This window comes from Lytechinus pictus, chromosome 13 (genome assembly GCF_037042905.1).
Source record: "Lytechinus pictus isolate F3 Inbred chromosome 13, Lp3.0, whole genome shotgun sequence".
In the NCBI taxonomy this organism is placed as follows: domain Eukaryota; kingdom Metazoa; phylum Echinodermata; class Echinoidea; order Temnopleuroida; family Toxopneustidae; genus Lytechinus; species Lytechinus pictus.
The window spans coordinates 22,510,163-22,535,082 of record NC_087257.1 but is presented as its reverse complement, the minus strand read 5'-3'; the positions used below and the strand labels follow the sequence as shown (position 1 = coordinate 22,535,082).

The 24,920-nt window shown below is 36.6% G+C and overlaps 1 protein-coding gene across 1 annotated transcript in view; it reads left to right on the top strand.

Annotated features, from left to right (window-relative positions):
* The first annotated feature begins 17,050 nt into the window (after window positions 1-17,050).
* LOC129275281 (uncharacterized) overlaps window positions 17,051-24,920 on the top strand; it is a 50,401-nt gene continuing 42,531 nt past the window's right edge. The window contains exon 1 of the mRNA XM_054912084.2: window positions 17,051-17,160. The gene's annotated coding sequence lies outside the window, so the exon portion shown is untranslated. The remainder of the gene's footprint in view (window positions 17,161-24,920) is intronic.

Here is a 24,920-nt window from a genome sequence, read left to right as displayed (position 1 = left end):
TAAATATTGGTGTCCATCTGACTCCACTGGCCACCTTCATAAATAAGTATTTTTTTTCAGATTTTTCTGTCAAGTCTTTAACTTTACCAATGTAAAGAGAGAGAGAAAAAAATCATTTGTAACACAAAGCTTGGTGATTCATTGTAGAGTTTTACTCACTGTTGCAACTTATTGAATCATTATTTGCTTGCCTTTGATCAGTGATTTATGTGTGCATTCAGTAACAAGAAATAACTGATTGCTAAGTTTTGTGGTATGCGGCCCTCATCATCGTGTCCTGATGCAGATGCTAATTTTTGTGTGTGTTTTAGTACAGATTTAGTTCTAGAGCTAGATCTGCAAATTAATGATGAATTTACATCTGTTGAGGCATGATTGTACAATAAGCACTAATGAACATTCAAAGTTAAAATCCATCTGAAGCTTCACTTGCCCTTATAATTATTGTAGGCATTGACAGAAAGATCACAAAAAACAGTTAGGTTTGATTAAAGCAGAAAATTAAAACATTTAATTTGAGAAAATTCCACTAACTAGAGCGGTGTGAATCCTGTTTTCCTTTTATGGATTTTCACCAAACATTCAATGAAACGATAAGGATTTATGTTTGTACTATTAAAACCAACTTGACATAGTGGGATTCCCCTTTTGTTGAATGGTAGGCTATATTTGCTTGAGATAATGCATTGATACATGAAGTGCTACGTGTATGAATTGCAATTCAAAGAAGAGTGGTTTTTATAACGTTAGATGAATTCTCAGTTTTGTCCCAATTCCTTCCGATGAAATAAAAAAAAATCCCCTATTCTGTTTAATAATGTTGACTATCAGTCTTCTTCATGACAGGCCACATGTGTAATGTATTTTTTTACACATCAAGAAATAATATCCCCATGGGGAATCCCAAGTCATAGAGAAAAAGTCATGCAGTACTGTTAAACCGATTCTTGGGTTGTGTTCACACAACCATTTCATCAAAGAATTGTCGTTCTCAAAGATGTTACGTTACGTACATAGTTGCGTACTTGCGTTCAAGCAAAAATTTGTTTTCATCTTTGAAATAGGCCTACATAAAAGTGTAATGATTATACAGACCCAAGATTGCTAAGAATCTCTTGAACCTAAATGATACATGGAATAATGATTCATATCATAATACATAAGAGTGATATAGCACACTTTCCATCTAATAAATATAATGATTAGAAAGTCAAAAAGGGGCCTAAGCTTTCGATCCTAGCAGAATCTCCGACGAAGATTCTGCTAGGATCGAAAGCTTAGGCCCCTTTTTGACTTTCTAATTTACTCCATTGGCTCTCTTTTATTAGATAAGCAGTTTTCAGCAGCTTCTTTTTGCCAAATATAATGATTAGATGCTCAAGCTGGACATTCAGAGCAAATTTGAGAAACCAAAAAAAATCTATGTTGTCACTTGCCAGCACTTGTGTTAGCCCAAGGTGATGAGGCAATATTCCTTCTCAGTTGCCTATAATATTGCTGCCTAGAAAATACAGACTGCGGTTCTAAGGTGATTCTTTTAAAAAAATGCTCTGTCGTCCTCAGGGCTAACTTTGAGGGCCGTCACAACCTCGCTGTACATGTACTTGCCTTCGTATGCATTGCGACGAAGCTGACCTACACATGTATACTTCCTCCACAGAGCATCTGTTTGTGTGTAATTGAGTTTTCTCATGCTTGTATCAATCAGATATAATGTGTGATTATTTACGTCTGGGAACGACTTTTAAAGTCAACATCCGAAAGATGTGACCTGAGCTCCGTAACACAAAGGTTTGCGATGGATTGCAAATATGAAAGAACCGCACTGATTGGTCCCTGGTCAATATTTTAAGTCAAATGCGTGTGTAACATTGATATAGATTGGTCAGTTCATTTAGCGATTGATCGCTAATCTTTGTGGTACGGAGCCCAGGGCTTGAACCTTGAACTTCTGCATCCATGTGTTACTCCATGGATGTCTTGTGTAGTGTCTTGAGATAGGCAAGAATCTGTATTAATGAAAAATTGCTTGAATGCTCTGCTGCAGTTACCACATTTGTGAATTACAATGTATAGCACATAATTTTGATTCATGCTGTTTGTAATTCTGATAAAATTGTCTGTGTGTTAACGCACCCGAAGACTGACATTTGCTTGAGATAGCTGAAACTTTATACGTGGCTGTGTCGGTGCGTGTCAATCCTTTATTCTCCACCCAATCTACATACATGTATTTATAAGCAACTTGGAGGAAATCAACTACATGTATATTTCACAGTTGCTGGCTACTTGAGGGAATTTCCCTTGCCGTGAGTCAGCATTCAATGTCTCTAATTTGAATCTCAGATTTGAAAGCCCTTTTTCCTTGTCAATATTGCTACTCTTCGGCAAGGACGTTTTGCCGTGATAATGTCATTGGTCGCTCGGTTGGTTATTTGCCGAGGCTCGATGAGCTTATGAGCATCTAAAAATAGACCGAGAGGACTGTACACATGATCAAAATTGATGTAAAATCTGAGTAAAGGAAACCAATACTGTGATGTGATGTGATACAGATCATTATGGAACATGGACAGGCCTATATTGAAAAACACAAAGTGAGGAATCTGACATGTTTAAAAAATAAGGATTATCTGCAGTATACTATGTTGTTTTTACATTTATGTGTGATGGAGACTATTGCATTAAATTTAATTATTTTTGGAAGAATTTGTTTTTCCCTGAAGATGGTTTAAGACATAAAAAAACAATCTATGAATTTCATGTGGGGGTTGGGGCAGTCGGCAAGTGGGCAAATACCCCCCCCCCTCCTTCCCCAACCTCCCCCATTCAATTGCAAGTAGTCTGTTAACTGTGGTAATGGTTTAGATATCTAACTGCTGCTAGAGTTGAGAGAAATTGGCCATGTGACTGCAAAGTTTGATTGAATTCAGATTAAAGAATAAGGAAGTTATCAATTTTTTGTCACAATAGGCATATTCACGCATCCCTCTTCAGGGAAATGACATTTGCTTTTACATCAATTTCAAATATCACTTCTTAAAAGTACCTATTAATTAAAAGGATCATGTATGTGTAGGCCTATTTTGTTTTAGGGATACCGGTATTACAGGGGGGGTTACACTTCGTAATTCCGAAGGTTCTTTATTCCGAAGGCCTATACCTCGATGTTCGTTAATCCGAAAACGTAAAAGGGTTCGTTAATCCGAACATTTGTGGCGTTATTCCGAAGGTTCGTTTTTCCGAAGGCTCGATGTTCCGAAGGTTCGTTAATCCGAAAACGAATTAAGGTTCGTTGTTCCGAAGGTTCGTTAATCCAAAAACGAAATAAGGTTTGTTGTTCCGAAGGTTCGTTAGTCCGAAAACGAAATAAGGTTAGTTAATCATTTAGTTTTCGGACTAACGAACCTTCGGAATTACAACCTCATTTCTTTTTCGGATAAACGAACCTTCGGAATTACGAACCTCACTTCGTTTTCGGACTAACGAACCTTCGGAATTACGAACCTCATTTTGTTCTCGGACTAACGAACCTTCGGAATTACGAACCTTCGGAAATATGAACCTTCGGAATAACGAACCTTCGGAATATCCGAACCTTCGGAATTACGAATGTATGCGTACAGGGGGTGGGGGCAAGTGGGCAACTACCCCAACCCCGAAACTCCCCCAATTACTGTTATACTGTCTGTAATATGTGGTAATGGTTTACTGCATTCTACAGAGAAATTGACCATGTGACTAAATAATTTGATTGAATTCAGATAAAAGAATAAGGAAGTTATTAATTTTTTATTGTTGCAATATGCACATTCTCACTTTCCTGTTCAGGAAAATGAACATTGCTTTTACATTGCAAATATAACTTCATTTTTATTTTTATTTCAAATAGTGCAATTTTTTTTCTTTTCTTTTTACCCCCCCCCCCTTTTTTATTGTTGTTCATTTTCGTTGATGGGTGTGTGTTTGAGTTTATACAGAAGTGTGCCATTCAGATGATGATGATTATTTACGTCTAGGACTGACCTTTAACGGCACCATCTGAAGGACATGACAAGGTCTCGAACCTAGAACCTCTCAAATTTCCCAACACAGCTTGGATTACAGGGCCCCCCCCCCCCCGCACGTCGCAATGCCCATCTCTTTTGTGGTAGTCTTGTCTCAAGACCCACTAGTCACTTAATGTTTCAATCAAGGTCTGCGCTTTACAGACTATGATTCTGGTGCTTGCCAAATGTACCATTCTTTCCATATGACTGAGACTGAACTCTCCTCCAAAAAGGAACAAAAATGATTATTATGAGACGAATGTGATGAAATTAATGTGGTTTCATGCGTGTTTGATTTTCTGCCTAAACATTTGCATGCAATGATCCGGAATTAAAACAGCATTAATTTGTCAAAGTGACAGAGGGCTTTTGGTTTGTAGAAGATTCTTGACTGATATTCTTTGCAATTAAAGGGCCTGTCACATCCTACCGTCTAGTAATAACATCTGCCTCGTTCTAACAATTGTACGGTATTAGACGTCTGCAAAGTCAATTTTAACATGTCCAAAGCGTAAAGTTGCTATCATCATTGAGCTATGTTTGTGCACAATCTAACTGAAGAATGAATTCAAGCCTGGATGATTATTTTTGTTTTAAGTCAGAAAATGTGCTTTTGCAGAATGAGATGTATACTGTGTATAACTCGTCCTATTTTATTATCAACAATTCTTGAACTTTTTTATGAAAGCCATTTACCATATATATAGAAGACATGTACCCGATGCAAGTCAGAACCATTAACTATTATCATTACATGTATGAAGATCTCTAATTAGTTCAAGAAATCTTTTTTATCGACTGTTCTGTAGAAGATCCATTCAAAATGGACCCCTTTCTGCATTTTCCACTTTTAGTAGTGACAGAAGGTGGTTTCAGACCGCCTCGAAGTTCGCCAGTTCCAGGTATTCTCTGATCGGGAAATTTACCCCGATCAGAAAATACCAGGTATTTTGGCGGTGTGAAAGCAAACTACGCGTAATATCCCCGAAAGAAAATACCCGATAAATAGTAGGTACTTGGCGAAATTACGAGAACTTTCGCGGGGATTTTTCCAAGGTCGTGGGTATTTTGGCGGTCTGAAAGCAAATTACGGGAACTTTTAGCCCAGCGTGTCGTTGGGTGCGGCGCCGTGCATGGGTTGCTGCTGGGCTAGTGATTTTGAATTTCGCGCCTTGCTGCTTATCAGACCATACTGCGCATGCTCGTAACTTCAGGAACTTATCCCGAAGGGTATGTTTCAGGGCGGTGTGAATGCAGGAATAATTAATGGGTATTTTTCAGCCTAAAAAAGTTCTCGTAATTTAACGGGGATTCTTGTGATCGAGGCGGTTTGAAACCACCTAAAAAGACATTTACTTTTATGACTGACAAAAAAAAAAGCATGAACACAACTGTATTGCAAACTTAAATCGTCTTTGTAAATTGCTCTTGTGTGAAAATGCTCAGTGTTATTAAAGAAATAGATGAGTTAAGTAGTGAAAGAATTTGCTGAAGTGGAAATGAAACTTGGATTGGTATTTGGTAACATGCCAATCGTAGGGGATTTTTTTTTCTTAAGACCGTCTCACAAGTAGGGCGGCACCTCGGGGGAGGGGGGGGGCAGTCAACCATCTCCTATGATTTTTCAAGTAGTGAAAAAATGGAGGAGAAATAAATGAGTGGGAGAAATGGGAAGAAAGAAAGTAAGAAGACGAGTACAAAAATGAAAGCTCTTGGCTTTGCAACTCTATAATATCCCTATATTATTCAAATCAAATTTTGGAAAATAATTTGCCTCACCTCTGGGTCATCTTACCCCCCATCAAAATATCTTGGTGCTTCCCCTGCTCACAAGAGGAAACTTTGAATTCATACGTTGTTCAATAATTTTTTTGAAATAGTACACTTGTATTTGTTTCACAAGTTTTCGGTGGAGAAAAAAAAAATCTTCAAAGTTATTATGGATGTGGAAAGAGGAAAAAACAAGGTTCCATCAATTTTTAAAAGATACAGATATACCATTTTTCAAATAATTTCTACTATTGTAAGTTGTAACATATTTGTAGGGAGCAGGCCAATTTCTAGATGATTGATAGGCCTATACTTAAAAAAAATCTTGATCTTTAAAAGTGGTATCCTTGAATATTGTCAATAGTTCTCTTTCAATTCTACTGATTGTGTTTGGTCATTGATTACGTAGCAAGATAAAGTTAGTGCAAATTTACATTACTTTGAGATCGGGGTCAAGTTTTACCATCCCAGAATCCCACCCAAGGCAAAGAAAGGATAGTAGTGCCATATTTACACAGTACTGAGTGACTCAGCTTGAGTGTTGAATCTTGGAGCTGGGTTGAACACTGCAAAAGGGCACCTGTGCATGTGTTAATACTGAAAAAAAAGGTGAGTCCAACAAGTCCAGGGAAACTTCTTCATTTTCATGAAAGGACTTGTCAGATGTTTTATCCGATAAGTCTTGATTTATCCCAAAGCTACCATAGTAACGTTGCTTCTTAACCAATCAAAATCCAGGAAAGTTGCCAGATCTGACAACTTGTCTGGCAAAAATGTTCATGAAACAATCCCGAAATTGGACATGTATGGTAGCTCACTTTCCCAACTTTCATTAACATAGAGGGCCTTCTGATTCCCAATCCCTATCCTAGTGCTAATCCCCTCATCTCCCCCCCTCTGGATCCTTCCATACATCATCGTCCAATCTGGACTCATTCAACATATGCTTGAGAGTTGTGAATATATTTTCTTTCTATGCCTGCGATCACACAAAATATTCCTGCTCATGAGGTTGGGCTATGTTAATTTATATGACTGCCATGGTGATGTTAAAGTAGAGAGATCTAGGGCCTGTAACACAAACACAGTGAGCCACTGCAGTTTTTTCGCCCTTTTTTCGCCGTTTTGTGTGTTATAACCTATGGGAAATTCAAAGTTGCAGTTTTTTCGCCGTTTTGAAAACGGCTAGAAAAGGGCGAAGAAAGGGAGAATTTTTGGAGAAAAAACGGCCAAAAAACGGCTACATTAGGTTTCTTACATAAATCTTGAATTATTATGGAGTGCCATGATTGTTTAATATTAGCGGAGCTATTGATTTCCCCATGAAAACGGCGAGAAAACGGCGAATGATAAGGACGAGGATCCTGTTAGAGGAGTGAAGATACTGAAAGAAAACGGCTAATAAACGGAGAGAAAAGGGCGAGAAAACGGAGACAAAAGGGCGAATGGGTAGTAAGGCGCGCGTTGCATAAAACGGAGAAAAAAGGGCGAGAAAACGGAGACAAAAGGGCGAATGGGTATAAGGCGTGCAGTGCATAAACGGAGAGAAAATTGTGAATGGGTCCCAGGGAGTGCATTGCATGAAAGGGAGAGAAAGTGGCGGGACAACGGAGAGAAAAGGGCAGCTGAGTAGTAAGAGGTGAGAGCATGAAACAGCAAAAAAGTTAGAAAAAAAAGAAAAGGGCGAATGGGTAGTACGAAGTGCATTGCATAAAATGGCAAAAAGAAATGTGAAAATGTGTGATATGCATTGAGAAAAAGTGACTAGAAGACGTAGAATATATATTTGCAATTTTTCTGCCAACTTCAGATTTTCTGAAGAACTCCTTTTGGAAATAAGCTCTAGTTTTCATGGGTAATATTTAATAATAATTCTCATTTCATTCATGTAAACAATTTTTTATTTTACTTTCGGGGGGGGGGGGGGGTTACGCCTTCTTTCATAAATCTTATTTACATATTGTATAGGCCTACTACATTAATTGTTTTATTTCAACATTTTTTATATTTCATGTGGAATTTGATAAAATGTCAATCAGATGAAAATAAAATGTAATTGAATTGGATTGAAACTTCTTTGAATACTTTATTCTTTACTCTTATTTTCCCTTCTTCATGGGCGGGAACCCGAGGGGGACGTGTCCCTCACTTTTTGGAAAGGGGGGCATAATATCAAATCCCCCTCTACTATTTGTGGTCTTTTATGATGGAGAACAATAAATCATTCAAAGTCGAATGTAGTTAAAGAGCTTAAATTTGCCCTATTTACTAAAAAAATGCAAAATTTCTCCCGCCGAATATTGGCACGCAGGTTGTCAGGGAAGTAATCTACAAAATTGTATCGTAATTTTTTTCATGCAAATCGATTAAGTAATTATGCTTAAAGTTTACAAAGTTCTCCCATATTTCACGCAAAAATACAGAAGAGAGAGAGAGAAAAAAAACAAAGTTAAAAAATAACTCAGATCAATTCAAACTGCAAGTCATTTTCCGTGATTTTCTGGGATCTACACACAGACACAGACACAAACACACACACGCAAAGTTAGCATACAGTGTACATGTACCAGCTGCCGCACGTGGCTTGGCCTGCCTGCCTGTGTGGTGTGTGGCAGGCTTGCATGATCGGAGGAGATTTGCAAACTCTGAATCAAAGTGAACAATCTCACATGATTAACAGTTTTTCCAACAAAATAATCACAAAATCGGCAGGAAATTTAAACATATATGGATCCTCAGATTAATGATTTGGTGATGTAGTCGTAGAAGCAAGTTATCGAGTTTTCATTACTAGATCGATCTAGTTGTTTCAGCTTTTGTTTTGAGTGAAAATGAGTCTTTTCGTGTTTGCACCAATAACAAGAAGACAAGACAAATAGAGATAGAGATGGTGTGATGCCGCGATGTTCATTTTATTAAAGTTTGACAATGTTTCACCTTCAAATTTTATTTGTTTCTAAAACATTTTAGTTTTCTAACAATTTTTAAATATATCATAAAAAAGACAAATATCTGTAAGATTTTTTGTTAGATGATTACATTTGTTTTGTTTGCTTGAAGGTTAATTTTTTTCCTCTTTAATCCTTTCTTCATTTCTATCTTTATTGCTTTCTTTCGTTCATTTTCTTTCTTTTCTATCTTTTTTCTTCATCCTTTCTTCTATCCTTCCTGCTTGCTTTTTTTTGTTCTATCTTATTTCAAATCTTTCCTAGCTTTCTTTCCTGATCCTTTCTCTCTCTCTGTTCATTTTTTTTCTTCCCTTCCTTCCTTTTCTTACTTTCCTTTTATTTCCTTTCTTCTTTCTTTCCTTATATTTTTTGGTTCCCTTCCTCTCCTCTTCTCTTTTCATTCTTTCTGTCATTCCATATTTCTTCCTTTCTTTCATTCTTTTCTTGCTTTCACTCTCGCATGATAATGCGAAAGGCACTTTTCATGTTCCTGATGCTGCAGTCACATTTCCCCTACCGCGGCGTATGGCGAGTCGAAAACAGCCGTTTTATTAATGTGTAGATGGTACAAAAAAGTCTTAACGGATGTGTTTGACCCGCTGTAAGGGAAATGTGACTGGGCCATTGGTCATGTAGGCCTAAGTAGTATCCAACAAACCACTTCGATATACTTTAATTCTTGGGGAGGCATACATCAGCCTCCATGATGTCATGAGCTGGTTCGATCTCGTTGGTATATTGGTCAAAACTGTGTTTTATAGTGTTAAAGACCCCAATGCACTTGAGCTACTTCGTTTTATAGGAAAGATAACTTTTAAAATGTATAACAGAAGCTTTGGAGTGAATGCCCTAGCTGTTGCGACTTCAATGGGGTCAATTAATTACACCGTCTCGCACGTTTTGTGAACAATGGAAGGTGTGAAGATTGCAGTGAACACCTAACAATAAGAAGAATCTGTTTCAATTTAAGTTACGCAATGATCACTTGTGATCTCTCGTTGTGTTTCTTCAACCCGGATGAATCCCCCAAACCACATTGTCCAATCACGGACCTACTACAATAGTCAGCGTTTGTTAAAACGGAATGATAGTGTATTTGTGATGTAATTAAATAATGATAGTGGTGATAATGAAGGGGGATAAAGAGGAAGAAGAGGACGAGAATGATGGTGGTGGTAATGATTTTGATGGCGGCCGTGATGATGATGACGATAACATAATTATTTTTTTCCTTGATAAACATATTATGTGTGTAAATGTATAAAGAAGGAGGAAATTTTCTTTTTAAGAATTATGATATAAAAAGGACAAATAATTTTTTCCAGACCCGGTTCTGGAAATAAGACTAGACTTATATTATAATTTCTGAAACAACTGGGTCTGGAAAAAAGACTTTGGACTATTATACTTTTTGAAACAACCGGGTCTGGAAAAAGACTTTTGTGCACTTTTGTGCTTTATCAACATATTACTATAGATTTTAGTTTAGAACGGATCAAATCCCTTCAAATTTATTACATTTTTGGGTAAAGTCATTATTACATTTGTGGGCGATCAAAAATTATAACATTTGTGGGTAAAGTGCATTAATACATTTGTGGGTTAAATTATTACATTTGTGGGTAAAGTGTTATTACATTTTTGGGCGTTGTTACATTTGTGGGTAAAGTGTTATTACATTTGTGAGCGATTTTCACATTTATGGGTGTAACAGGCCCCCCCCCCCATATGTGCTACCAATCGCCTATATTAATATTATGTTGTTGTTATTATTTGATGAATAATTTTCATAGAAACAACTGGCTCAGAAAACTATTAAACACAGCCTTTCGTGAAAAGCTCCCCTGGTTGTCCCGAGAAGGTGTGTTTATTTGACTCCCTTCCCTCATCCCACCCTTTCGAGAAAAGCTATCCTGGTTTTCTCGATAGGGTGCGGCCATTCCCACTTCGCAAACGCAAACGATCGTAACAAGTGGCAAGATAAAGAAAATAATACAGGACAGTATAATTTAATACATTTAGCACATTGCAGCATCTTTCCAAAAGAAAAAATGATGAAAATAAATCATATTTATGAAGTATCCATTTTCTAAACATAACAAAATACGGTGAAAATGAATTAATTATAGATTTTTGTTAATTCTCTTATGACAGCAGAAAACATGTGTTTGGTATACGAACCACAAGTGACAAAAGATTTCACACGCGAAGAGGGGCGAAATCGGAAGCTGAGAATTTTTTTTTTTCAGATATAGGCCGATTGATTTCAGCCATTTTAAAATTCTTATTTTTAGTAGGTATTTGTGATTACTTTATGGTGGAATTTTGATGAATTTTAAGAAAAGGTTTGATATGATTGAAAAAACTGAAGATTGTTCGGTATTATCCACTACCATACATTACGGTAGTATGAATGTTATTCCAAGTTGTCTCAAGTACATGCACTCACCAGCTTGTGTGGTACAACATTATTTGCTGATTTTTACTTGTTAAGTCCTATTTATTACTAGTTTTATTACTTTTTTGTGCCTTTCGTCATTTATTAGCAGTTTTGAAGGCTTTTTTACCGATGGGGGTATTCACCCTTATATTAGTCATTTTGTAGCCGTTTTCCACAAGGGAGATATTCGCCCTTTATTAGCCGTTTTGTAGCCGTTTTCCACAAGGAAGGTATTCGCCATTTATTAGCCGTTTTGTAGCCGTTTCCCACAATGGAGGTCTTCGCCCTTTATTAGCCGTTTTCTCGAAGGGAGGTATTCACTATTTTATTCTGATAAAAATCATTGTTGCATACAGTTAGCTTTCCATAGTCGGTACACTTTTTTTGTCGCCGTTTTTTAGCCGTTTTCTAGCCGTTTTTCTGTTGGGAAAAAGGGAGAAAAAACGGAGAAAAAACGGCGAATCACCCAAACCAGTCTGGCTCACTGTGAAAGCTTATCAATGATCATAGAACATTTTTCTACGATTGTTTTCATTGACTACGATGTACAATCAATCGTGAAAATCAAGTGTATGATTAATCACTATTAAACCTTTGTGTTACGGAACCCTGGAAATCTCATGAGCAACAGTAGAATTTCACTACCCTTCTTGATGAAAACCAAGCAAAGGCAGGGACTCAGTAAGGACAGGAGAGCATTTTCGCACATGACCAAGGCCATGCAGGTTTAACACAGATTTCTGTTCTCATGAAAAAAAAGAGACGCTGACTGGGCATATGGATTGAAATGTACCATTCTGGCTGATTAAAAAAAGGGTGTCCGACACTGATTCCGTTTACATGACGTATATGAAATTTGCCTTTCTCTGCGTGGACTGTGTCACAAACACAATATAATTCTGCAAATTAATTTCACCGTGATTTGATATTGTACAGTATTTTTCAAGAAATAACAATTTGTCTACGAAACCCCTTCTCCGTATGTCATCGTGTTGGTGCAAGAATGCCCTTAGCAAGACATTTTCACACACAGCATTGGTGTGGAAATGCCCTTTTGCAATGCACTTATTCATGCTATAAGGGTGTTTTGCACAAAAGTGTGGGGTACAGGGTGTTCACGTACTGACATGACTTTGATAAAGATGATAAAATTGTGATTTGTGAGCTATGATTTGATAATGCAATTAAAACAATATACATCTACATTATGAAACCCTTCCTGCATATTCATACCCCTAGACATATACATGTACCTCCATTCTATAACAAAAGCCAAACTGTGATTTATTTTATTTTGTTTGTGAAGTGTACACCACTGCAATGCTTCCATAGAATTTGAGAATGCAAATATTGTCCTTTTCTCTAAAGATAGATTCACTTATTTTGTTTGGCAACTCATGCAAAGTTCAAGTAGGACAGGTCAAGCATATTACATGTAGCTCGTTTATGATTTATTTCAAGATCTTGAATTAGCCAGTTCTATGGAACAAATTTGTACTTTAAAACCACATAGTAAAGGGTCAATAATATGAATTGATAATCTATGTAGGGCATTTTAGCAGCGCGGGTCTGCATGAATCCTTTGCCTGTGTAGTATCAGAGCGTATTGCACAGAGCGCCCAAATCTTACAAATTTCCCATACATGGGCTTATGTACAAAACTTGTTGTGCAATATCTTGTCATATTGCACAGGCTAATGAATGATGTTTTATATCACTGTTTCATCATTGCATTTAAAAAAAAACAACCTTTCATTGACCCATAAATTCTGTCAAGATCAATTCAAAATCCTGGTTGATTTCCCCTTTAATCAGAAAGCCTACATGACTGGTTAATCGGGTCACAGACCATTGGTCTTGTGATCGAGCTTAAAGATAAATGAAATTAGTTGCAGTAAACACTGATTTCTCGAGAAAGTCTGTAAAACCAGGCTTAATTGTCACTATATCATCGTGGATCTAGATCTGGTACAGTTACATCTATAAACTTAACATTGTGAAACCTTGAAATCTCCTCTGAAAAATGTTCACACTGAAGATCACCAACACAGATAAGCGCAGGTGGGACAGTGTATTATTATTGCTGTGAATGTCGGCCAGACGCTTGACCCGAATCCCGTGCTGATTTGCTAATTTCTCAGCAATTACACAGTTTCTTCCAAATCCTTTGGCACATATTTAAATACAAACAGACACTTTGGTGGTCATTTCATTGGATTCTGTATGAACCATTTTGAAATCAGTACCAAAACTGGCATTTATCTTTAATCTGGTGGTTTCCAAAAGTTCAGTCAGGGATGTCCGTTAATCCTAGGGCATTGTGTCCAAATAGCAGGTTGTAGTTGTCTATCAGATTGTTGCTTGTCTCTACAGCACTAGTGCTCTACAGTCAAACCGCAGGATACCTTTGGGCTGTGTTGAATTGATCAACACTATATAATCGAGAATTTCAAGAAAAATTGATCTCAAATATGATAAATTCTAACTACATGTACTGTCACGTTGACTCAATTTATCATCAGTCATATCAAACAAATAATGTCTTCCAAAACACAAACATGAAATGCTGAAAAGGTGTGGTTTGAAAGGGGGGGGGGGAATTATATGAATTTTGTGAGTCCACCTCTATGTTGAGCTTTGGATATCGAGCTGCCCTGTCAAAAGGGGTATTGGCTCAGTCGGTAGAGCATCCGTCTTCTCAACCCGGAGGTCGGGAGTTCAAACCCCAGCCATGTCAGACCAAAAGACGTTAATAGCTGGGAGTTTCTGCTACTCTGATGTTCAGCAATACGAGGGATAGAGCTACGTTGATATGGCGCTGCACAGTGGCTGCCGGGCCTAAGATCGATTGGGCAAAATTAATTTTCGGAGTCTTTCTGTTTCTGATTTCTGTTTCAAACAATAATATATAGATTTTCAATTTTTTTGTTCGAAAAGGGGCCAAATTGAACTAGTGGTAGGGTATGGAAAAAAACATTAATAGTTAAGAATAATAAAGATGCGATTGTCATCAACATTTTGAGAGGGATATTTATTCAGCATTTGTCAGCGGTACCATGACATTTGCTCTGGCGACAATTGCTCGGATGGAAAATATGCACATTGAGCCAAACATAAAATCTAACCTCCAAATTAAATAAACCCTAATCATTATTTTTACATTATTCTGAACCAAAAACTATTACAATCTTAACTCTAACCCTCTGCTCTCTGAGATATTAAGGCTGGAGCAAATGTCGCTGGAGCAAATGTCGTGTCACCTAGTCAAGACCTAGTGTCATGTATGTTTGAAAAGGCACAATGTTTTTTTAGGGTATAAATGAATAGTGTATGCCTTAACAATACAGTAAACAGAATACTGCAAAGGAATTAGGCTCTATATGAATTAAGTTTATTGTTTCTGTTTTTTATCTTTGTCCATACAACTCATCCTGCCCGTTAATACAATGTGTATTACGAAATATAAAAAATATCTCATGCTATTAGAAAAACCAAATAGAAAGTATTTTCTTGAATTAATATAGCGACATTGGACAAATATGAAAGAATAAGCAAGCATGCTGAATTACAAAAGGGTAATCCCCTTTCCCCGCCACAGAAGTTTTATAAACTTTGTATCCTATTATACATGCTTAATGAGATACATGTAGTCTAGTCTCAGAGCTCAAACCCTTGTCAGTCATGCCAAAAAAAAAACTGTCTGATTTTCAAGACTATGCAGATGACCTGGTCAACTGCACAATTTTATTGTATTTTTATTTTTTAATACATTTTCTGTGTAAGAGAAAAGCTCTATCTGAGACACAGAGAATTGATATATCAATATTTTTTATATTAAAATATTGATGATTTTATCAAAATGATCTGTATCCTAAAGATTAGTACCTGTTTGCCATTGTGCCTACTTCTCCCACGTGTATCAAAGCTGCACTGCATATTTAGAATGAATAAATTTGCACCTGTAAAGCCTTACTCTGGATCCGAACCTGTACATGTAGTTTTGGAAATCCATTTTTCAATAAACATAGATGACTTCTGTAGGCCTACTCAACTTTCAAACTTGTGACCATTTTGTTTTCAACATTATGATTTTTGTGCCAATTTATTGGTTTTAGTGCCTTCCTTTGTGGTGTTATTATTTTTTTCTTCTTATAAATATTTTGCATAGGCCTCTATAGATTTTATATGTCAGAAAAGTACATGTAGGTCGTATGCATCAAATTTTACTGTGATATTTTTTCCCATTGACTGCTTGTGAAATGGCACACAAAAAATCAGAGCAAAATTAATGGCCAACTACATTTTATTCTTAAAAGCTATGTAATTTTGACTTATGACATTATTTGTAATTGTGTGTATTAATGTATTAAATGAATACACAATTTTAAATCAATATTAGGTAGCAAAACCTACTTTAAGGTCTTACTAAACTTTTGTACGATTTAAATGGAAGATGATAAGACCAGCAAAACACACACAAAATAAAGAAAAATCGAAATAAAACTATTAGGGGTTGAAGTATTACGCGGGTTCCTATGGGCCGGGTGCAGAGTAGATTGCACCGGCACGGTGAGCTGGCCTGCGACTGCCTGCTGGAAGATTGACAGACGGTCGGTTTGATTTCTGTTTCTGTTGAAGAGACTCTATTTTTCGCACATATGAGTTGGATAATTGCTTCTATTCGCTCTATGGCACTCTTTTCTTACTCAATTGAGTTGGGTAATGTAAAATAGATAGGACAGGTGATATGCTAAAAAAATAGCATGCATGCAAGCCAAGGGCAATTAACACAATGCTTTATTATTTACAACAAAAAAGAGAGACTTGTATACATGTGTAACAGGTCTTATTACTGATCCTTTAATGAGCTTATTCAGTAGAATATTGTTGGCAAGCCAAACCGGTAGTGCAGCTTTAAATTACATGAACAGAATTGACAATTGTATAAAAGATTATATGATGCATGTCATCTTATTGTGTGATGAGGCTATTTTAAGAGCATAATGGGTAAACATGAATTACATATCATCATTTCCATATAAGGCTTCCTAGTTACATGGATACGCATAAATATTTAGTGATTATCCAGAAAACTTTTGTTGAATTTTCCATTTTTGAATGAAGAGAACTCTGATCTCATCTAATAATCATTCCATTACAAAATTACTCCACCCATTTTTCTCCTAAAAATAGAATATGTGAGACATTTATAATTCTTTAATACTACATTAAAAAAAAAACTTCACCAAATTTTAGACAGTCTTTTATAGTGCTATGGCTATGCGCTATAATGATTTCAAGTATTATTATAATTTTTCTAATTAAGTGTTATGAAATGGTGTATACATAAAGAAGAGAGAATGTGAAGACACCTTAAAATAAACTTCAAGAAATGATTTTAAATAATTACAAGGCTATAACTGTAAATAAAGATATCTCCTGCGGACATTTAGAAGTGATAATTCTGCCTTTGATCGTACGGGGTTTGATGAATGAACTTTATCTATTAGTTATTAGGGTTGTAAGAATTCTACCATATTTTTTCATTAGTTTTTCAAAACTTTTTCGTTGAATATTGAATCCTTTTCGATATAGGGGCTTTTTAAAATTGGTCATACAATTTTCTTGGTGACCTTTGTGATTGTGTGCAAGTAAATTGTCATAAAAATCATTGTAAACGGTTGCTGAACTAATTGCGATTGCCCTTGGGGATTTACTTATTCATCATGTTTTTAGGTTCTAACAAATGTACTTCAAACAAGAAAAATTGTTAGATGAAGGACAGAAAGAAATAATGACTTTTTAAATCACAGTTATTCATAATTTGTTCTAATTTTGTTTACAGATTTCTTTGGTATGAACATTGATTATTGTGCGTATGCAGTGATGATGGGCTGGATGACATCAAAGTCTTAGAACCACAATACAGTTTGGAGAAAAACTTGAACTACATGTAAGTTGTACCTGATTTTTCTGAAAATATGTGAGCAACATATATTTCATAGTTTCTGAAAATATGTAAGGAACATCTATTTCATAGTCTCTAATTTCCCCAATAATTTGATAGTGCTCAGTAAAAAAAATCGTAATTTAAATTGCATGTTCTGATTTTTTTATCATTAGATGCAAGTTTTCCTAATTGACATGTACTTGAACTATTTTAGTGGATTAGAATTGGAATAATTCTGAGCACTTCAATCAGGGGTCAAATTGATCGAATGCCACCCAAGGCCTGATGCCCTCTCTGATGCCCTCTGAATGGCCTTCATGCCCTTCCAGATATTTGTAATTTTAGAGTTGGGGCCAAAATAAGTGCCCTTTTTGCCTGTGTCCTTGGTGCCCTATGGTAACCCAGTGCATGTGTCCCAGTAGGCGGTGCTGCACCATCCCGAGTTTGCTCAATCTCGAGATTTTAGCCCGATCGGCCCACTTCGCGATTAATCTCGAGATTCAAGAAACCCCGTCTGCACCATCGCAAGACAGCGATTCCTGCTCGAGCGAGGCAACAAACCCGAAATTCCGAGCATGCGCACTTTCGGATCTTGGAGTTTCAACGGCCCGCGCTTTTGAATAACTTCCCGCGATATGCAAGCAATGTACTCCTTTTTCGCCGAATTCGACCGGTGTTACGCAACAATCCTCTCAGCTCAGCGAGTGAAGAAGTGATGTATTCTTCGTTAAATATGATGGCGGAGTAGGAGGCAACGACAGAGAGAGAGAGAGAGGGAGAGAAGGAGGAAAGAAATGCTATTTGCTCACATTTTGCGAAGGAATAAGACGACACTGCTGTCAGTGTTGTTATTGAATATGACCATCGTCGATGAGCGCCTCCCCCTTCGGTCTGGTCTCTCCCAAAATCCATTCACTGGTAGGACACCATCGTTGCTGATTAGGCAATTGATGAACGCTATTCGCGATAAATCTATTCGCATGTATAAAGTTGACTTTCGCACGTGTTTATGTTTTGACCAAGGCGGAAGTGGAACGCGAATTGCATTATGGACTGACGTCATGAATAAATTACCCCGAGTCCAATCTCGAGTGCGTCTGCACCTACGAATTAGCGGGATAATTTGTAAAATAGCGCGCTATTTTGCAAATAAACCCGAGTTGACTTGGGATTGCAATCTCGAGATTAATCCTACGAACTAGCGCGATAATTGCGTCTCCACTGCAAACTATCTCGAGATTTTTCAGATCGGGATAATTTGCCGGATCAGAAATAGCGCGCTAATTTGAAAACTCGGGATGGTGCAGACGGCCCTATTGAAAAGTTCATTTTACTACTGATACACTTTTTTAATGTGCATGGATGCCCCTAAAGTGAGCACCGCCTTGCTTTTCCTTTAAGCGCCCTAGTAAAAAAAATGGCCTTACCCTTCTGAATTCTTAATTCCAGCCTTGCTATTAGTATAAGGGGGAAACACCTGGGATGTTTTCTTGCATTCAGTTTACTTTAGTGATATCATCAAACTTTATCTGAAGTTTCTGTTTGCACAAAGAGTGAGGACTGATTAGGCTATAAGCAACAACAAAAAAATTTGATTGATTTATTATTATTATTTTTTTTTTTGGGGGGCCTACTTTTTACAACTTCCTGCCTCGATCTTCAACATTGGATAAGGTTTAACATTGCGATGAATGGGGATCTTTTTTTTTTAGTTCCAGGGACCCGTGTGATATTTTCCCTGTTAAGCTATCCATCTATTTGCCCTAGTAGATAGGCCCAAGAGTTATTATGTACAGTGCGTCCCCCAAAAAACGAAACTGAGATTTATAGATGATTTATCATGCCTTAATCGCAAATACGATAGACAAATGACCTATCATTGTAAAGCTTAGGGTCTCTTCTTTCATTTGAAATAACTTGGATTTTTCCTCATTCACGCATGAGTGAGCAAAAACAATTTGAAGAAAGGAAACCAAAAAGTCAATTGGCGGGCGGTATCTGAGTTTCATAAAGAAAATCAAATTTTTATAAAGATCAATATCTGCTCTTTAATTTGATACCTCATTTACAGAAAACGGTCAAGAAATAAGAAAGTTCTATTTCTTTGAAATAAGGCTTGAACACCAATAATGTCATAAAGTGAAGAGGTTTAACAGGATAGCTTTGAGACTTACTCGACACCCCGTTTTGTTGACGATCAGCCATGCAGAAAGTCTTTTGTTAACCGGTGAAAACACATATGTTTCATGAAATTTCGGAAATATAAGCATTGTTTCGAAGAAACATAACTTTTTTATTTCTTGACCATTTTCTGTTATTTAGCTATCAAATTAAAGAGCAGATATTAAACTCTTTGGGCATGTGATTTTCATTTGAAATTTTGATACCCCCCTGCCAAATGACTTTTCGCTGTCCTTTCTTCAAATCGTTTTTACTCACTCAAGCGTGGATGAAAAATCTTTTATGTTATACCAGCTGAAAGAGGACATTCTAAGCTTTACAATGATAGGTCATTTGTCTATTGTATTTGTGATTAAGTTATGATAAATCATCGCTAAACATCGGTTTCGTTTTTTCTGGGACGCACTGTATATTGAGTTTGGTGAAGGCATAATCATTTATGTATCACATTGTCAATATTGGTAACAGGTGTGCTAAACTATCGCTGATAATGTTTGCTAATTGTTTGCAAGCTGTTCATATTATCAGTGTTATTGGATGCAGTGAAAGGTGACAAATAGAACATTAGGCGGTGCTGTACCATCCCGAGTTTGCTCAATCTCGAGATTTTAGCCCGATCGGCCCTCTTCGCGATTAATCTCGAGATTCAAGAAACCCCATCTCCACCATCGCAAGAAGAGCGATTCCTGCTCGAGCGAGGCATCGATGCATTATGGTCTAACGCCGTGAATGAATAATCCAGAGTGCGTCTGCACGTACGAATTAGTGCGATAATTCGTAAAATATCGCGCTATTTTGCAAATAATCCCAAATTGACTTGGGATTGCAATCTCGAGATTAATCCTACGAACTAGCGCGATAATCGCGTCTCCATTGCAAATAATCTCGAGATTGTTCAGATCGGGATAATTTGCCGGATCAGAAATAGCACGCTAATTTGAAAACTTGGGATGGTGCAGACGGCCCAATAGAGCTTCTAAAACTTCACCTGTCAATTGTAACTCCGGCCCCGATAGTACCTTGGTAAAAAAAGCCACCCCCCCCCTCCCCGCCAACATCCATGCCAGGCAAGGACTCTTGAGCACCTCTTTTAATAGCGGTGAAACCCTTGGGACAGGAGTTTCATGTTCATGTCCATTATTGTTTTCTGCTACTACATTTATTACAAATTTGTATAGATACTATCATCGTTAGTAACCCAATTGTGGCTCAATTGGATCCAGGGTGAATGTCATTGCTTACATGTAGCAGGGTAAAAAACAAGAAAAGGATGGAAATGGGCCAAGGGGTAAAAGCGTTTGCCACCCTTATAAAAAAAGCCTTTATATTAAAAATCTTTCTACATGTATAAAGGTGATTTATCTTTTCCACCCTTTCATTTTCTAAATGCATAGGTTGGCAGATCTATCAATTCAGTGGAGTTCAATCATGATTTTTGTCTCACCTGCATAGCAGAGTGAGACTATAGGCGCCGCTTTTCTGACGGCGACGGCGGCGGCGGCGGCGGCGTCAACACCAAATCTTAACCTGAGGTTAAGTTTTTGAAATGACAGCATAACTTAGAAAGTATATGGACCTAGTTCATGAAACTTGGCCATAAGGTCAATCAAGTATTACTGAACATCCTGCCTGAGTTTCATGTCACATGACCAAGGTCAAAGGTCATTTAGGGTCAATGAACTTAGACCATGTTGGGGGAATCAACATCAAAATCTTAACCTAAGGTTAAGTTTTTGAAATGTCATCATAACTTAGAAAATATATGGACCTAGTTCATGAAACTTATACATAAGGTTAATCAAGTATCACTGAACATCCTGCATGAGTTTCACGTCACATGACCAAGGTCAAAGGTCATTTAGGGTCAATGAACTTTGGCCGAATTGGGGGTATCTGTTGAATTACCATCATAACTTTGAAAGTTTATGGATCTGATTCATGAAACTTGGACATAATAGTAATCAAGTATTACTGAACATCCTGTGCAAGTTTCAGGTCACATGATTAAGGTCAAAGGTCATTTAGGGTCAATGAACTTTGGCCAAATTGGGGTATTTGTTGAATTACAGCCATAAATTTGAAAGTGTGTTGGTCTAGTTCATAAAACTTGGACATAATAGTAATCAAGTATCACTGAACATCCTGTGCGAGTTTCAGGTCACATGATCAAGGTCAAAGGTCATGTAAGGTCAAAGAACTTTGGCCACGTTGGGGGTATTTGTTGAATTGCCATCATATCTCTATAAGTGTATTGGTCTAGTTCATAAAACGTGGAAATAAGAGTAACCAAGTATCACTGAACATCTTGTGCGAGTTATAGTAGTTTTCAAAATCAGCACTGCTGCTATATTGAATCGCGTGATGCAGGTGAGACGGCCAGAGGCATTCCACTTGTTGTTTTAAATTTTGGTTTTAACTTAACCTATGATTAGGATCATTGTAGTCTATTAAAGTCTTTTTACACCAGTGGTGTGGGTTCACACCTAATTATCATTCAGGAAGAGTGTCACTCAATTAGATGAAACACTAGAGGTTATCTCTGCAATGCTACATTGTACAAATAAATAACAAGAACAATGAAAGCTTTAATAGGCCATAGAGCTAGTCTTTGACTTTAAAAAAATCAGTGAGAGTGATTAGAGCATGAGGGAATTCCCTCATGTTCAAAGTGCAATAGGCTCCCAGAGTTTCACACGCAAAATGTTATGTCAACATAAAAGTTTGCATGATCAATAACATTTTACAAGGAGTAACATAAATGATATATTAAAATCGGGTTTGAGCTGGTTTTGAAACATGGCTTGCGTCAGGTTAGGCCAGATGCCAGTATTGCATGTAGGATTAAAGGGGTAGTTCACCCTGACAAAAAGTTTGTCGTAAAAATACCAGAAAAAATATTGGTGATGGTTATAGAAAAATCACATTTCAAGTTTGTGATTTTTGATGTCATCATGTTACATAATATAAAATGCCTATATTTCATTTTATAATGGTTCATGATGTCATATTTTTTATTTTCTTTTTAGGAGCAGTGTGAATGTTGTGTAATGATGTACTGAAGGTACAATGAAAACCATTCTCAATTTTCTGAGAAAACAACATTTCATTAATTTTTTACCATACGATATGTAGGAAAGCTGCTCGCATATGATGTCAAATCAAATAATTAAAATTCTAATAACATTTGTATCCTTTGATGGATTTTCCTCCAAACCTTTGCCAATATTTTTTTTATTGGCAAAGGTTTGGAGGAAAATCCATCAATTTTTTTTGTCAGGGTGAACTTCTCCTTTAAAGTCAATCTGGTGTAGTGTCGATTCAAGAAACATCTGTTGTTAGCTGTTTGTGAACATTTCTGCTCAGGAATCATATTTGTTTGTTTTGCAGATATTTTTTCTAAAGCCATATGTCTAATTCCTAAAGAGACATTTTTGCAGTTTCTTTTATCTTCAATCCAGCAATGGAAAAATGTTTTGAATGAGAAATTGTGCTTAAAAAATGTTACTATTTCCATATCAGGCTGTTTCGGCATTCTTGATTGTTTTTTCAAACTTAAAAGCTCCATCAACAATTTTTTTAATAAAAAGACTAAAAGAAAAAAAATAAGTAGAGTGTGCAATTAAAAATGTTATCAAAATTTGATGTGCAATGTGAAAGTTACTATTAAGATTTTGCTTTATTGATTTCACAAACATTTTAGTAAAACATCAAAGTAATGATAATATGGAAATGAGAGTCATTGATATCAAACACTCACTATTTGTATTTTGTATGAAGAAGAATCATATTTTCCAATTTTGCAATTTCACATTTTCATGGAAAAATTTTTTTTTAACCATGTATTACATTATTGGGTGAAAATGTGATCTTCTAATTGATAGAATACTAAACAAACATTCTGTGCTTTCTGATTTGTAAAAAATCCAAAGTGTAAAATTTTCTTAACTTTCTTCTTGTACAACTGACTTTTGGTGAAATTTTCGATGTTATGCTTGTTTGATCGTTCTCTATTCAATCCATTTTTTGGGGGTTGAGGTGAACTTCTCCTTCAAGAAAACATAATTTCTTTAACCTCTTTGGTTGAATTCCGGTTTTCATTGTTTGACTTTTCCTTTTTTTATCCAGATCAACTCGTTATTGGAGTAGACTTGGTGATTTCACTGTTTCTCTCATGAAATCCTTGAAAGATATTTTTTTCAGAATGTCAATTTGATCCTCTTGTGTCCAAATCTTTTCTGAAAATGTCCTCAAGTTTGACAATCACATTGATTTACTTGCCAGAAAAGACCTATTTTTTTTCTAACCCAAATGTGAATTTGATCTCCTGCTTCTTGGCGTTATTGTGCCAAGATCTTGTCAATTGGTGTCTCAAACTCGAGATCGTTTGTCCGTGGCCCAGTTAAAAATCCTTTCTTAAGACTTCATGCATATTTTGCGCTAAGGTTCGAAAGAGCATAAGAAAAAGGGAAAACCCCAGAGCGTTCCTCTTCTCATTCTACTGTTGGCTACTCTTTGCAGAATGACCTTTCCAGTTTCCAATAGACTTTATGATAGGCTTTAGTTTGATGTCATTTCTTTTTTTATTTCACAGACTTCCTTCTTTATGTCTTATAGATATATCTTTGTATTCTTCTTTAAAAAAATGCAGCCCTCAATCTATTCACCTGTCAAACCACATGTGTGATAGATGTATTGATTGGAAAGTCACAATACTAAATTTGAGTTCTTGATCGATCAGTGCTGAAATACTCTCAGGTAGTACAGATTGTGCCTACATTCTCTTAATATTTTAGACTTCCTTCTTTCTCTGACATATATATATATATATGTTTCATTTCTTCTATGTCTCTTATCTCTTCTTCTGTCAAACCAAACATTTTTTTTATGTTTGTGCGTAATCAGGAGGTAAAAAATACTAAATTTAGTGTGCTTTTTTTTTTACTTGATTGCTAAAATAACCCCAGGGAGTGGAGATTGTGCATATGTAGCCATTCTTTTTATATTTTAGACTTCCTCCTTTCTCTGAATTTCATTTTTCCTTACATCTTTTACTGCATATCTATCATCTCTTCATCCAAAAATTGCATAGTATGTTTGTAGGGGTATTGGTCAGGGCTTGTGTCATGGCATCGGGTTGTCGCGTCGGTTTAGGCAGTCACAAAACCCGAACATTCGGGAAAAGGACCCCCTGAATTCCTGAAATGTTGGGTCCAGTCTATCCAATGTTTTGTGAAAATTATAGCAAAATTATTGAATGGTCGGGTATTCCTGGACCCGACATTTCGGAAATTTAGGGAGCCCTTTTCTTGAATGGTCGGGTAAACGCGATTGCTCGACACAACGCGACAACCTGATGTGATGACACAAGCCTTGATCAGGAAGTCTAAAGTACTAAATTTGACTAATTGCTGAAACACTCACCAGGGAGTGGAGATTGTGCATTCATGGAGTGTGCATGGGCAAGCTAGGATCAGATGACCAGAGCAATATATCTGTAAACTTGTGAAATGCTTCATTCCAGTGCTTAGGTTTAACACTGGGTCAGTATCTTGAGCACGATGTAGATTCAGAATATTACCATC